Below are 13,909 nucleotides of genomic sequence, written 5' to 3' on the forward strand. Positions count from 1 at the left end.
AAGCTTCCCTTGTTCATTGCTTATTAATATTTGGGTATTTTGTTAAATTTGCTAATACTTTGTTGGGGATTTTTGTGTCTATGTTCAGGTTTCTTAAGGCTTTTCTTTTCCTGAATTATCTTTGATTTTGGTATCAATATAATGTTAGCCTCATAAAAATGACTTTGGAAGTAATCCCTCATGTTCTGTTTTCTGAAAGATCTTGTCTTGAACTAGTATTGTTTAAATGTTTGGTAGAAGTCACTGGTCAAACTACCTGGTTCTGGAGTATTTTAACTGTGAATTTAGTTTTTTCCCCCCAGTAGATGTAATTCATATTTGTGTGTTGATTTTGGAGGTTAGAAGTTTGAAATTGAGGCATCAGCAGGGTCACGTGTTGGTAGGTTTAGGGAAGAATCCTTTGCTTGCTTGTTCTTGTAGCTAGCTTCTGGTGATTGTCACCAACTGTAGGTATTCTTAGGCTTGTAAGTGTATCACTCCAATTTTTGCTTCATCTTCACTTAGGCGTTTTTGCTCTGTGTACATCTCTGTGTCTCCTTCCTTGTAAAAATACCAGTCATCAGATTTGGGCCCACCCAAATCTAATATGACCTCTTCTTAACTTGATTGCAACTACAAAGGCTACCCACTGTACTTAAAAGTTTATATCTTACTACTTGGAAATCTTGTCACCATGTGATAAGATTCTTTCCTTTTGTCACCCTCCTTTGTGTTGTAGTTGTTGCATTATATCCACATGGTTCAAATATCCCTTCAGATGATGATATAAATTTTGCCTTCAATTATCTCGCATATTTTAAAGAATATAAGAAGAAAAACATAGTCCGTTGGAGAGATTGGCAAGTTGTTACTGCAGGCCAAATTCAGCTTGCCACCTGCTTCTGTAAATTTTATTGGAATACAGCCACACCTGTTAGTTTATGTATTGTCTATGGTTTTTCTTGCTCTACAGTGCAGAATAGAGACCATTTGGCCTGCAAAACCTAAAATATTTGCTCTGGCTAGCCCCTTACAGAAAAAATTTGCCAGCTCCTGGTCTATCTACATATCCACATACTTGCCATTCTTGTTGTTCATGAAATTTTGGCATTGTTTCTCTTTGTCCAAATAAAATTCCTTTCTTCAAATCAGGTCTGCTTATGATGAATTATCTAGTTTTCTTTAATCTGAACATATATTTATTTCATTTTCATTTTTGAAGGATACTTTTGTTCCAGCTCTAGATGGAATTCTGGGCTGACAGTTCAGTATTTTAGTATTTAGCTAGAGTTGAGCAGTAGCAACTACCTTTAGGCGGTTCACAGATTTTCCTCATTTGCCATAGTTCCTACTTTCTTTGCCAGTGATTCTGACTTTTATTTGATAGTAAATATCAATATTGTGCTTATTGTTGTAATTCTTATTGTACATCTGGAAGGAAGTAAAATTTTTACTCTACCCATTTCTCTCTATAAAGTGGGAAAACAGACTGAGAAGGTCCTGTTTCAGGAAAAATGGGAAAGACAATCTATTTTAATAATGTTTAGGATATTCAGATATTCAGAATATTTCTATGCTTTCAATATGCAAAGAGAGCCTTACCCATTTGTTTTCTGACCAGTTTATTCAACATTTGCGTTGGCATGCCATGCTGTGGAATTTGGTTTTCTTTTTATTTAAGATTTTATTTTTAAGTAATCTCTACACCCAATACGGAGTTTGAATTTATAATCCCAAAATCAAGAGTTGCATACTCTTCTGACTGAGCCAGACAGGAGCTCCTAGAATATAACTTAAAGCACTCTAATCCTTCAGTGAATCATTTTCATTTTCAAACCATTCTTCTTCCTGTATAATTCATCTCTTTCCTAATAATTTTGACATGTATTTGCAGAGTTGTCTTTTCCCTGTCTTGCTTTCTTATGACCCAGTCACATCAAAGTTGGTTTAGCGTTAGTTTGTGAACCAGAAAACCTAGATTATGTTTTCTCTGGCTCTGTCACTAAATAGCTGTGTATGTGACCTTGAAGAAGGCATTTAAGTCCCACCAGGCCACAATTTCTTTATCTCTGAAACAAGAGAGTTCAATTAAATATGCTCCTGGTATTTATGCTTATGAGAAATGTATTTATGTATTAGAATATTTTTTTTAACATCAAATGCATTTTGTAATGCACATATCAACAAAGTCCAGCGATGTACAATTTTTAAGCTAGTAGTGAGCATAAATGATAATTTGAGATTTGAAGCATCTAAAGTAATAGAAAAGTATCTGTGGTCTCTAGTGGTAACAAAGTCACAGGTATAACTAATACTGTAACAGCTTATTGCTTACATTTTTAATTAAGGAAATACTAAATTTCAATCAGAGGTTAATAAAATAAAGATGTGATTTTTTTCTTATTCAAGCTCACGCACCCTCTGCATTTCCTCAACAGAATGGGGATTTTAGACCCAGGTTAAGTACTCCTGCCCCAATCAGGCCATCAAGGCATTTAAGTTACTGTTTACTATGTTAGGTAAACATTAAATTATGTTTAATACATGTTAAGGACACTTTTTAGTGAAGAGTGAAGGAATGTTATCATTAAGACATGAATATTAATTGCCATTTGTAACTTTCTGTTATTCATTGCATTATAATTCCATGGACAATAATTTGGAAACATGGCTTCTGACCCCAGGATGTTTACAAATAGAGTTTTTATTACAGAAATTCACTAGTTTTGTGTCCCTCATAGGTGTTTCTCATTGAATTCTTTTTTTACTATTACCGTTTGTTTCCTACCTGGAATGTGGTAGAACTCAGTAATTATTTTTGGAAGGAAGTTAGAGGAGTATGATTATTAGTAGTATCAAGGATTTTCAACTTTTAATACTGAATTATCTTTCAAAGTGATAATATTAATTTCTCTCCTGGAAACATATGTCCTCTCAGTTTTATAGGGTTTTTTTTTTAAAGCTGTCCTCCTCTCAAAGACTGTTATATATCAAATCTTTCATATGCAAAATGTGTTTGTGACTGATGTCCTTAACAAACTAAATGGTGAAACAATTACTAAAAAAACAAAAAACAAAACAAAAAAACAAAACTGGAAAATATTTATAAAAATTCAGAAAGATTATTATTTAAATATCTCTAAGATCATGTTCAACTTTAAACTAGATTAAAACTGGAAATCTTAAGACATGCATTATAGATGTGGTTTATAGGAAAAGATCATGTGATAACCTAATTAGTAATCCTAAACTCAAAGAAAAGGCCTAGTGTTGTATGAAAATATCAAGGGGAATAAATGTGCATTATATTTGAAAAGTATGTAGTTTTTGAGTGGAATCTGCAACAGCCAACTTTAAAATTAACCTGTGATTACTGATGTTCTTATCAGGCAAGATGCTAATTTTACTGCAGTTCTTTTTAGGAAAGTAGTGTTTTCATAAATTAAATTTAATGAAGAATTTAGTATATTTTTATCTCATTCAATAAAGTGTATCTGTTATGTGACACTATTTTAGGTATTTAAATGGTAAGTAAAATAAACAAGATTTTTCTGTTTAAAGACCTTACATTCTAAGGGGTAAATATAGACAGTAAACACATAAGAACAAAATTCAGATAGTGAATGTTCAGAGAGGGAAGACCTTTCTGAGGAAAGATATAGTTAAGCAGAAATACGAATGTTGAGAAGATCATTGAAAAAGAGCAGCAGGGGACAGCTGGGTGGCTCAGCGGTTGAGCAGTTGCCTTTGGCCCAGGGTGTGATCCTGGAGTCCCGGGATTGAGTCCCATATCGGGCTAACCTGCTTCTTTGTGCCTGTGTGTCTGCCTCTTACTCTCTGCCTGTCATGAATAAGTAAATAAAATCTTTAAAAAAAGAAAGAAAAGGAGCAACAGAAGTAAAGGCCCTGAGATGAGAACTGATTTGGTGTGTTTGAGAGTCAAAAAAGAAAGTCAGTATGGCTAGAATTTAGGCAAATGATAAGATAACATCCTCACTTCTTTTCTTATCTGTCATTATGATTCCTATTTTGCCTATACCCTTAATCTCCTTTCCTTTCTCATGTTTCATTGTACTCACTAGCTTCGTTAAATCAACCGCTGCCAACCATTGGCCTGCACTCCCTGCAGTTGCATGTGGCTGGAGAAGTGTGGAGCGATGAATACCAACTTCGGTGGGCTCATGGTGCTGCTTGGCAGTTCTGCTCTGCAGTGTTTCCTCTGATTTCTTCACTCTCTTACTTTCTTAGACCACTGTTTCATACCTTTTTTTCCCTCCTCAAATTTCTAATACTTCTTTTTATATCCTCACTCCGAATTGATGACCTTACTTCTTATTTTATTTTAAAAAATGGAAAACAAGCAATCAGATGAGAAATTTCGTACTCAGGGAAAGCTCTATCCACATACCTGAATCTGTACCCATTTACTATCTTCACTCTGATGGTACTCATAAGTCTTTTTGCCTGTCTGAGACCAATATCTCTTACACAATTCCCTTCATACTTACTCCTCATTCTAGTAATACCTCTCCCTCTAATTTGTGTCATCAGCTTTACTCTTGATACTGTAAGTTTTCCTATCTTATGAAAGGATTCTCTGGCCTCCACGTTTTCCTTAAGCTATTTCCCATTTCCCTCCTCACTTTTATGGCAAAACTGCCTTCAAAAGGATGTCTATATTTTGTTACCAATTTTTTTCTTTCTATCTTTTTATGAACCTGATTCAGTCAGTGCTTTTATTTCTACCATTCCACCAAAATTATTCTTGTCAGAATAATTTTTCCATTGACTTTCATGTTGTTATCCAAAGATTAACTACTTTTTTTTTTTCCCCAAGATTTAAAAAGTTTATTTATTTGACAGAATGAGTGTGGGCACGCACAAGCAGGGAGAGAAGGTGGCTCCCCGCTGAGCAGAGAGCCCAACAGAAGGCTTGCTCCCAAGCCTGGGATCGCGCACGACCTGAGCTGAAGGCAGATGCTTAACCAACTGAGCTACCCCGGTACTCATTATTTTTTTAATCAACAGAGTTTGAAACGATTCATTACACTCTTCCTTGAACCACTTTCCTCGGTCAACTTTCAACATGTTTATATACGCTCTTTGGTTTTCATCTCCTTCACTGCTGCTCTTCCATTTACCTTGCTTGTTCCATCTCATCTGACTCCTAGATGTCAAAATGTGGAGATACTTAGGCCAAATTGGTTGGTAGATGGTTATATTAGAGGAAATAGACTGAGACCTGTTAGACAAATAATTGTGACTTGAACTATGGTGGTGGCGAATAGAGATGTGGAAAGTGGATTTCTGAAGGAATTTATGAATTCTTTCCTAAAGAATTGTGTAAAGATAAAGATATATTGAATTTATTGATTTCTGTGGCTGAGACAGACACCAAGACCTCCATTGACCAGAATAATCTGCTGGCCTTAACATTAAACAAAAACAGTTGAGCTGTTCGCGATTTTTTTTTTCCCCCTGCTTAGCTTCTGAAGTTGTCTGAAATGGTATTGTGGGTACTTTCTGATCAGGCTCTTGCTGAACTTTAAATTTCCAGCTGAGTAGTATTTGTTTCTTTTCTCACCATTGCTGATTTCTTCATTGTAGCAGAAGAGTGAGATTTTTGAGTAGATGTATTATTTGACTGCTAGCATTTCTTGAAATGGTTTCATGCAAAAAATAATTGTTCATGAAAAAACATGTGAATTAGTAAAGCATAGTGGTTAAGACATGGATTCAAGTCATCTGGACATGAACTCAAATTCTGGGCTTGTTACTTCTAGTTAACTTACTACTAGTGCTTGACCTTATTCTTAGTTTGTTTTTTCATCTGTACAAAAGGAATAGTAATATTTACCTTATGGTAAGCATTCTAAGTATTGAAGGAAATTACACAGGTAAGGTATTTAGTGCACAGTGCTAATACTTGGCAAATGATAGGTAATATTACATTTCTGGGAAGGAATGTTAAGATTGTGGACATATTTTTAAATCCTAAAGATAAGGGGTGCCTGTGTGCCTCAGTTAAGTGTCTGACTGGCTCAGGTCATGATCTCAAGGCCCTGGGATGGAGCCCCTCTTCCAGCACCCTGCTCAGTGGTAGGGGGTGGTGGTGGGGCTGGTGATGGTGCTGCTTGTCCCTCTGCGCCCCCCCCCCCCAGTTGTGTTCTCACTCTCTCAAATAAAATCTAAAAAAATAAATAAAGATAAAACCTAAGTACTGGTTTCCCCTGCTTTCTGAAAGTAGAGCATTCTTAAACCTAAGTGAAACAACATAAAGCAAGGAAACAATTACTTTTTCCTACAAATGAAAATCCTCTTTGGATTTCTTTCAGTTAGCAAAAAACAGATACTAATGTAGGTCTTTTGTAAAACCAAAATAGCATAATACAATCTTTCAGATAGTGAGGGAAACCCGTACTGACTGTTAGAAATTTCTTCTAACAAAGAAGTTTTATTGTAACGTTTGCATCTACTATCTTGTATTAGCCACTCCGGAACTTAAGAATGAGTGTATTTCAATCAAAGACATCTTTATAAAACATTGTAAAGATTAATGTTTGGGCACCTGGATGGCTCAATGCTTTCCCATCTCCCTTTGGCTCAGGACGTGATCCTGGGGTCCTGGGATCAAGCCCCACATCGGGCTCCCCACAGGGAGCCTGCTTCTCCCTCTGCCTGTGTCTCTGCCTCTCTCTGTGTCTCTAATGAATAAATAAATAAAATCTTAAAAAATAATTTATGTTTAAGACCTACCATTAGTTGTCAGAGGCAAGGAAAGGGCACGTTGGCATGCAAAGGAAATGAATAATTCTCTTACACTACCTTTAATTTATGGTGTTTTGTTTTTGCTCAGTACTTAATGCTGAGATGAAAACTTGAATTTCACTTTTCTGTACCTTCTTAGCCCTGATAACCGTAACCTTGGCTGTACATTAGAATCATCGGGAGCACTTTCAAAAGCACTAATGACCAGGTTACATTCCTGCTCAATTAATGAAAGTAGGGGCAAAGGAGGAGGAGACATTAGGATTAAAAAAAAAAAATTCCCAGGTGATTTTATTTGTATCCTGTGATAAAAGACAGTATAAATCTTTTAGCCTATTTCTGTTCTCAATAATATACTCACTTTTCTTTTCTTCCTCTGTGTTAGTGCCCTTGACAGTCATGTATCAGGCCTCTGCAGAGCACCTTTGGCCATTCCCTTGCCCATCACACAAAAAGATAGTGTACAATTTGCCTCTTTTGTATAAAAACTAAACTTTGAAGGGTTTGGGAAATAAGTGTTTATGTAGTTAGTGTTCACTATTATTTTTTTTTATATGGGCAGCTATAATTAGTTTCTGTTCTTTTTTAAGCTTTATTTCTTTTATGAAAACTGGAAAAAGAATGTTTTGAGTGTTAAAAATATATATAATAGGTTTGTTAGATTTATGTCAAGAGCAACTTTTTAAAACTTATTTATTTATTAAAGATTTTATTTACTATTCATGAGACACCCAGAGAGAAAGAGGCAAAGTTGCAGGCAGAGGGAGAAGCAGGCTCCCTGTGGGGACCCTGATGTGGGATTCAATCCCAGGATCCCAGGGTCACACCCTGAGCTGAAGGAAGATGCTTAACCACTGAGCCACCCAGGTGCCCCTTAACTTTTTTCAAAAAATGTTTTATTTGAGAGAGAGAGAGAGAGAGAGAGAGAGAGAGAGCGTGTGCATGCGCTCAGTGACGGAGGGCAGAGGGAGAGAGAATCTCAAGGAGTCTTCATGCTGAGTGGGAAGCCCAGCGTGGGGCTGTATCCCAGGACTCTGAGATCATGAACTAAGCTAAAATCACGAGCTGGCTGCTCAGCCGACTGCGCCACCCAGACGCCCCTTAGGAGCAACTTTTTATAAGAAGCCACATGATTTCCCTTTATTACTTAGTTATCCTTTTTTTTTAGTAAGGATAATTTAGTAAGCTGGAGATAATTTAGTAAGCCTCATCAGTTCCTATGAATTAGGGAGGTCTAAGCAGTGGATATGAGCTGGTAGTTTTTGATACCGCGTTATCACTAGTCAACAACTTGTATAAATTATTAAGAAGAAATGTATATTACCTATAAAAATTTTTAGTATAGTAGAGTTGCAGCCTTTAGATTTCTGGTTCACATATGGTATTTTTAATTGCTGATGACCTTACAGCCATTCTACGAGGCAGAGTAGGGAGTCGTTATGTATTTTAAGGGGTTTTAATTATAGATTATAACTTCGGCAAGTTTCTTTGTTGAATTTAATAGAACTAGTGTGTCTGTTCCACAGTAGGTTGTGAGGCTAATATAACTTGGTCTTTTTTTTTTTTCTTTTAATATTTTATTTATTTATGAGAGACACAGAGAGGCAGAGACACAGGCAGAGGCAGAAGCAGACTCCTCCAGGGGATCCCGGGACTCTGGGGTCACGCCCTGAGCCAAAGGCAGATAGATGCTCATGCACTGTGCCACCCAGGCGTCCCATGACTTGGTCTTATTTTAGAGGGACTGCTTTGGCAAAAGCTACTTCAACCCTCAAGACCTTTGTGGATTTTTAGCTAATTATAATGAAAAGTTCTAAAACATTAATTGTAAAATTTTTAAGCTCTACACCAGCAGAAAATTAGTAAGTACTAATAGTTTGACCATTTACACATACGATTGGTCAGGTAATTCAAACAGTTACTTCAATGAGGTTTTATGTATCATAAAGCTGGTTTACAAACTTACGTGATCATAGTCATGAGCTAGATTGGGTAGATCTTACCTTCCTGTGAAGAAATTGAATCACTCAGGGGTTAAACAACTTTTGTGCAAATGTGTGTAAGTTTTCAGGTCGCAGGAAGATTAGAAGGCCCTTGATTGCCTTAAGTTTGGACTTAAATTTCATTTAAGCCTAAAATAAATTAGGAGGTTTTGATTCCCAAGCTTGCGGTTCAAAAATTATGGAACTGCTTTTCTCTTCTCCCTTCTTGCCGCTTGCTGTGCTGGCCTTGCCCGGTACCCCCCATAGCCATGCCTCGCAAAATCGAGAAAATCAAGGACATTTTGCTCATAGCCAGGTGAAAGGACCCCAGTCTGTCAAGATCAAGAAGAATAAGGATAATGTGAAGTTTAAAGTTCAATGTAGCCGATATCTTTATACTTTGGTCATCACAAAGAGAAGGCAGAGAAACTCAAGCAGTCTCTGCCCCCAGGTTTGGCAGTGAAGGAGCTGAAATGAACCTGGCCCGCTGATTTGAACTGTATTAAAATTTTAAAAATTCAAAAAAAAATTATGGAGCTTTAGTCATTTAAATTTAATGGGACTGTCTTTATGGTATTTTATTTTGTTTGGGACTTTTAGGACTTGGTAGTAGAAAATTCTTATCTTGTAGAAAATTCTTATCTTGAGATGCTGAGTGTTTTAGATGATTTACTGATTTTCTACTTGTAATAAATTCTGCATATCAGGTGGCCAGAATCCTCCTTGGCATATATGTGAGAAACCGACACAGAATATTTAGAAGGCTACCACTACAGAAAATAGAAGACATACCAAATTGATTTACAAAATATGAAATTACGACAACCAGGAAGTAGATTGATTTCAAGGGAGTAGTGTTAATTCACTTTTATTTGTTTTTCTTTGTAAATATAGGCAGCTTTTCATTTTACGTGATAATTATAGACCCATGAAACCTGTATTACTAAAACATTCAGAAAAACTATTTTTAGGTAATGTGGCGATTTTCCTAGGCTCAGTTTGATCTGAAACTGAAATTCTTTTTTTACTTATTTCTGTTTTATCTGCCCCTGTTTCTTTTATGTACCACAAGTCATCAACTCAGAACATTAAAAACATTTATCCATGTAATTGAACCAAAAATTAGTTCAGAAAATAAGTTCATAACATTTTATATGTACAATTACCTATTTACAAGAAGTTTCTTGACATAGTTCTTTAATTTGAAAAACCCTAAGGTTTTCAGGGTAATGGCTAAATGTACTTACTTCAGCTTTTATTGAACTCCAGTGAAATTGGTCCCATCTATCAGTCTGTTTTAATTAATAGCCAACCTGGAATATAATGTCTCCTTAAATAAACAAACAAACAGACAAACTAAGCCTGTCCAACTGGTTTAACCATCCTAACCTGACCAAATTCACATGATAGTTGAAAAGTTGAGTTGTTTTAGGTGCAATTCCTGAACTCCTTAGGTACTTGAGGCCAGAGAGGAGAAATTGATTAAGCTAATACTAGAATTCAGATTTTCTGGCTCTTGTTCCATTTAAGAACAGGATAGGATGATTTCATATCCTAAGTTTAATAGAACACAGAGAATAAAGCTGATATCTTTTCACTCTCTGATAAAATATATTCTAGGGATTTTACTCATGATCAGTGATTTCTTGTTTTGAGAAATTTTTTTGAGAGAAAAATTGCGGTTTAGCTATCATTTATTCTGGATATTACATGCTTTATTTTTATTAGGCTCTGATTTAGGGAAATACCCAGAATGAATAGCCTACTTGTTTTTTTTCTCATACTAAGATTTGGTTTTTATTTCCCCCGTTAGTTGCTTCTTGTCATATTTTAAGAGATTGCATGACTAACTGTTTTAAGGGTTTCTAGCACAGAAAAGGGAGATGTAAAATGTTTATCCTTTAGCATTTATACTCGTGTATCTAATAATTTATTCTAAAAGTGTCTTGAGTTTGAGAGTTTTTGCATATGAGTAGACATTAGTGATACAGATGTGTTACAGAGATTACTGTGCATTCCTGACATTTAATTCTATTACCAGTCTGCTAAAAAGATTAGAGATAAACTTATTCAACGTAGTTGCAAATTTTCAGTAAAATTTGGAGTCTTTTAAAAATTAGGTTTTACATTGTTAAAAAATCTTTTAAATACCCTTTTATCAAGTTTATGTTTTAAAAATTTGACATACCTGTTAATCACCTGGCTTTTTATCAACTTTTAATTTATTTTCATATGACCTATAACATACCGGTGAAAAGATCTATTCTGTAACAATCTGAACAATTACTGTATTTAAAATATATTTTATAATTGAGAACAAACATAGGATAGAGATGTTTCTGACTCTAGTACTGCATAGTTTATTCTAATAGTGAGAAACGTGGTTCGCACCAACCCGTCTATTTTACTTCATGTTTATCTGCAGTATTCATGCATAGCAGTTTCAGAATTATTAACCCATAGCTCTGTGATGAATCACTTTACCAATAGAGAATACATTATTTATGTAGAATGTTCTTTTTCTCTCTTACAGTTAGCAGTCAAAGCATCATTTTCCAGAGTTCCTTAGGTCAGCACATTTCCCATACCCTCTTTAGTGTGGCCGTAGCATACATTTATAATACTATTAGTCTTTTTTTCAGGTCTGCATTTCTAACCTCCCAGTTTATTTTAAAAATTTGCATACATTCAAGTTCACTCTTTATGTTGTCAAGTTCTGTGAATTTTAACACATGCATAGCATCATGTATCTACTACTTCAGTGCTATATGGAATAGTTCCATCTCTTTAAAAGTTTCCCTGTGTCCCCCCTTTGTAGTCATTCACTTCTCCCACCCCTTTCTTATCCGCTACAAACCACTGATCTATTTTCTGTCCTTGTAGTTTTGCCTTTCCAGAATGTCATATGAATGGAAACATGTACTATAGTCTTTTTGGTTTGTATTTTTTCCTTTAGCAAATACATTTAGATTTGTTACATGAATTAAATTAATAGCTTGTTCTTTTTTATTGTTGAGTGGAATTTTATTGTACAGATATACCATTTTGTCCATTCATCTATTGAAAGGACGTCTTCATTGGTAAGAACATTCATGAACAGATTTTCACATAAAAATAAGTTTTTAGTCCACTTTGGAAAATACCCAGGGTCACAGTTGCTGGGTTGCATGGTAAGTCTATGTTTAACTTTATAAGAAACTGCCAAACTCTTCCAAAGTGGCTGTATTTGTCTTCATTTTTGAAGGGTATTTTAGCTGGATTTAGAATTCTTAGTTGATAGATTTTTTTTTTCTTTCTGTAGTTAAAAATGTTGACCCACTCTTCCCTGCTTTGCATTGGTGCTAATGAGAAGTCTCATGTTACTCCCTTGTGTTTCTTTTTTCTCTCTCTCTCTGTGTATGTACTTTCCCTCTGCTTTACGATTTCTCTTCCACTGTTTCTCAGCAACTTGACTTTTAAAACGTGAGGGGTTTGTTCTTTTTGGAGGTTGTTGAAGTTCTTGAATCTATGAGTATAGCTTTCATCAGATGTAGGAAAAATGCGGCCTTTGTTTTCTATCCTTTCCTCTCTTTCACTCTTTCTGGGACACTACTTAACATTAATGTTGGGCTGCTTGATATTGTCCAATAGTTCACTGTCTAACTTGATATTGTCTAACATTTCATTGTCCCACAGTTCCTTTTTTTCTCACTGTGTTTAACTTTAGATTTTTTTTTTTGATTGCTAGCTGTGGTTTCAATTCATTAAACTTTATTTTTTTTTAAGATTCTATTTATTCATGAGAGAGAGAGAGAGAGAGAGAGAGAGGCAGACACACAACACAGGCAGAGGGAGAAGCAGGCTCCACGCAGGCAGCCCAATGTGGGACTCAATCCCAGGACCCCAGAATCGCACCCTGAGCCGAAGGCAGATGCTCAACAGCCGAGCCACCCGGGTGTCCCAATTCATTAAACTTTAAAGTTTAGAAAAGACTGCCGTTAATCTTACCCAGTGCATGTTTAATTACAGATACTGAATTTTTATTTCTGGAGGATCAGTTTGAGCCTCTTAAAAAATCTTTTTAACTTTCAAATAATTATTAACATATAAGAAGGTGCAAAAATAGTACAGAGAAATCCCATACGACCATCACCTGTCTTCCAATGGTGTCATCTTCTATAACTATAGTGCATTATTGAAACCAGAAATTAACACAGTATAATTAGGCTACAAGTCTACCTTAGATTTCACCAGTTTTGCAAGCTCTCACTTTTTTTGGTTGTGTCTTTTTCATTCTGGTCGTATTTTAGAAAATGTGTAGAGAGAGTCCTATAACCACCACAAGCAAGATGTAAACGTTTTCTGTCACCATAAATTCCTTTGCATTGCCAACTTCTGTGTTTTCCATGCCCTTGTATTTCTCTTACTGTATTCATAGTTTTCTTTATCTTCTTGAAGTATGGGATGTATTTACAGTGTCTGGTTTAATCTCTTTGTCTACTAATTGTATCACTTGTTATCACTGCTGGTCTCTTCACTTATATTTCACCTAGTTTGGGGATATATTTCCTGCTTCTATGCATGACTGGTAATTTTATATTACTTAATGCTGGGAGTGTGTTGTATTATTTTAAATATTGTTGGGGTTTGTTCTGGGTTACGGTTATGGCAGTTGGAAGTAGTTTCATCTTTTGAGGCTGGTTTTAACTTTGTTAGTGCTAGTCCAAAACATCCTTAGTCTAAAGCTTATTTGGTTTTATTATTCATGCATTTATTAGCTTCTAAATTCTATTCAATACTCCTTGTGTTAAAACTGTCCTACTCCTGTTGACTGCAACGTGAGTTCTTGTAGAGGCTTTTTAGATTTAGTAGTTTTTTTTTTTTTAATTCAGTAGTTTTTTCACATACGTATACAGATAATTACTCAGCTAAAACCTTGAAGGCAATCTGTCTTCAGATCTTTGAAGCTCTTTCTCACAGCTTCCTTCTCTTCATTCACCCTGCAAATTCTAGCTGTCTTGTTATCTCCCCTAACTCTGGATTCTTTTCCTTTAACTCCCCGAAACCATTAGGCTTTGATTGGTTACTGCCTTTCCCCTCCCTGTGTTTTGGTGTCGTGCTTCCACAGACAGTGGGGCTTATTACTTCATTTGGTGTTTTTATGATGATATGTGTTCTGAAATGTGTCCATTGTCTGAAAG

General features: G+C 35.6%; 1 protein-coding gene and 1 pseudogene across 6 annotated transcripts in view; both read left to right on the plus strand.

Moving 5' to 3' along the window:
* The window catches only part of CNOT2 (CCR4-NOT transcription complex subunit 2), a 116,274-nt gene that overhangs the window by 27,634 nt on the left and 74,731 nt on the right, over nt 1-13,909 (plus strand). The gene's annotated exons all lie outside the window — the stretch shown is intronic.
* Nucleotides 8,361-9,258, plus strand: LOC140642536 (large ribosomal subunit protein eL38 pseudogene; annotated as a pseudogene).

This window comes from Canis lupus, chromosome 11 (genome assembly GCF_048164855.1).
Source record: "Canis lupus baileyi chromosome 11, mCanLup2.hap1, whole genome shotgun sequence".
NCBI lineage: Eukaryota > Metazoa > Chordata > Mammalia > Carnivora > Canidae > Canis > Canis lupus.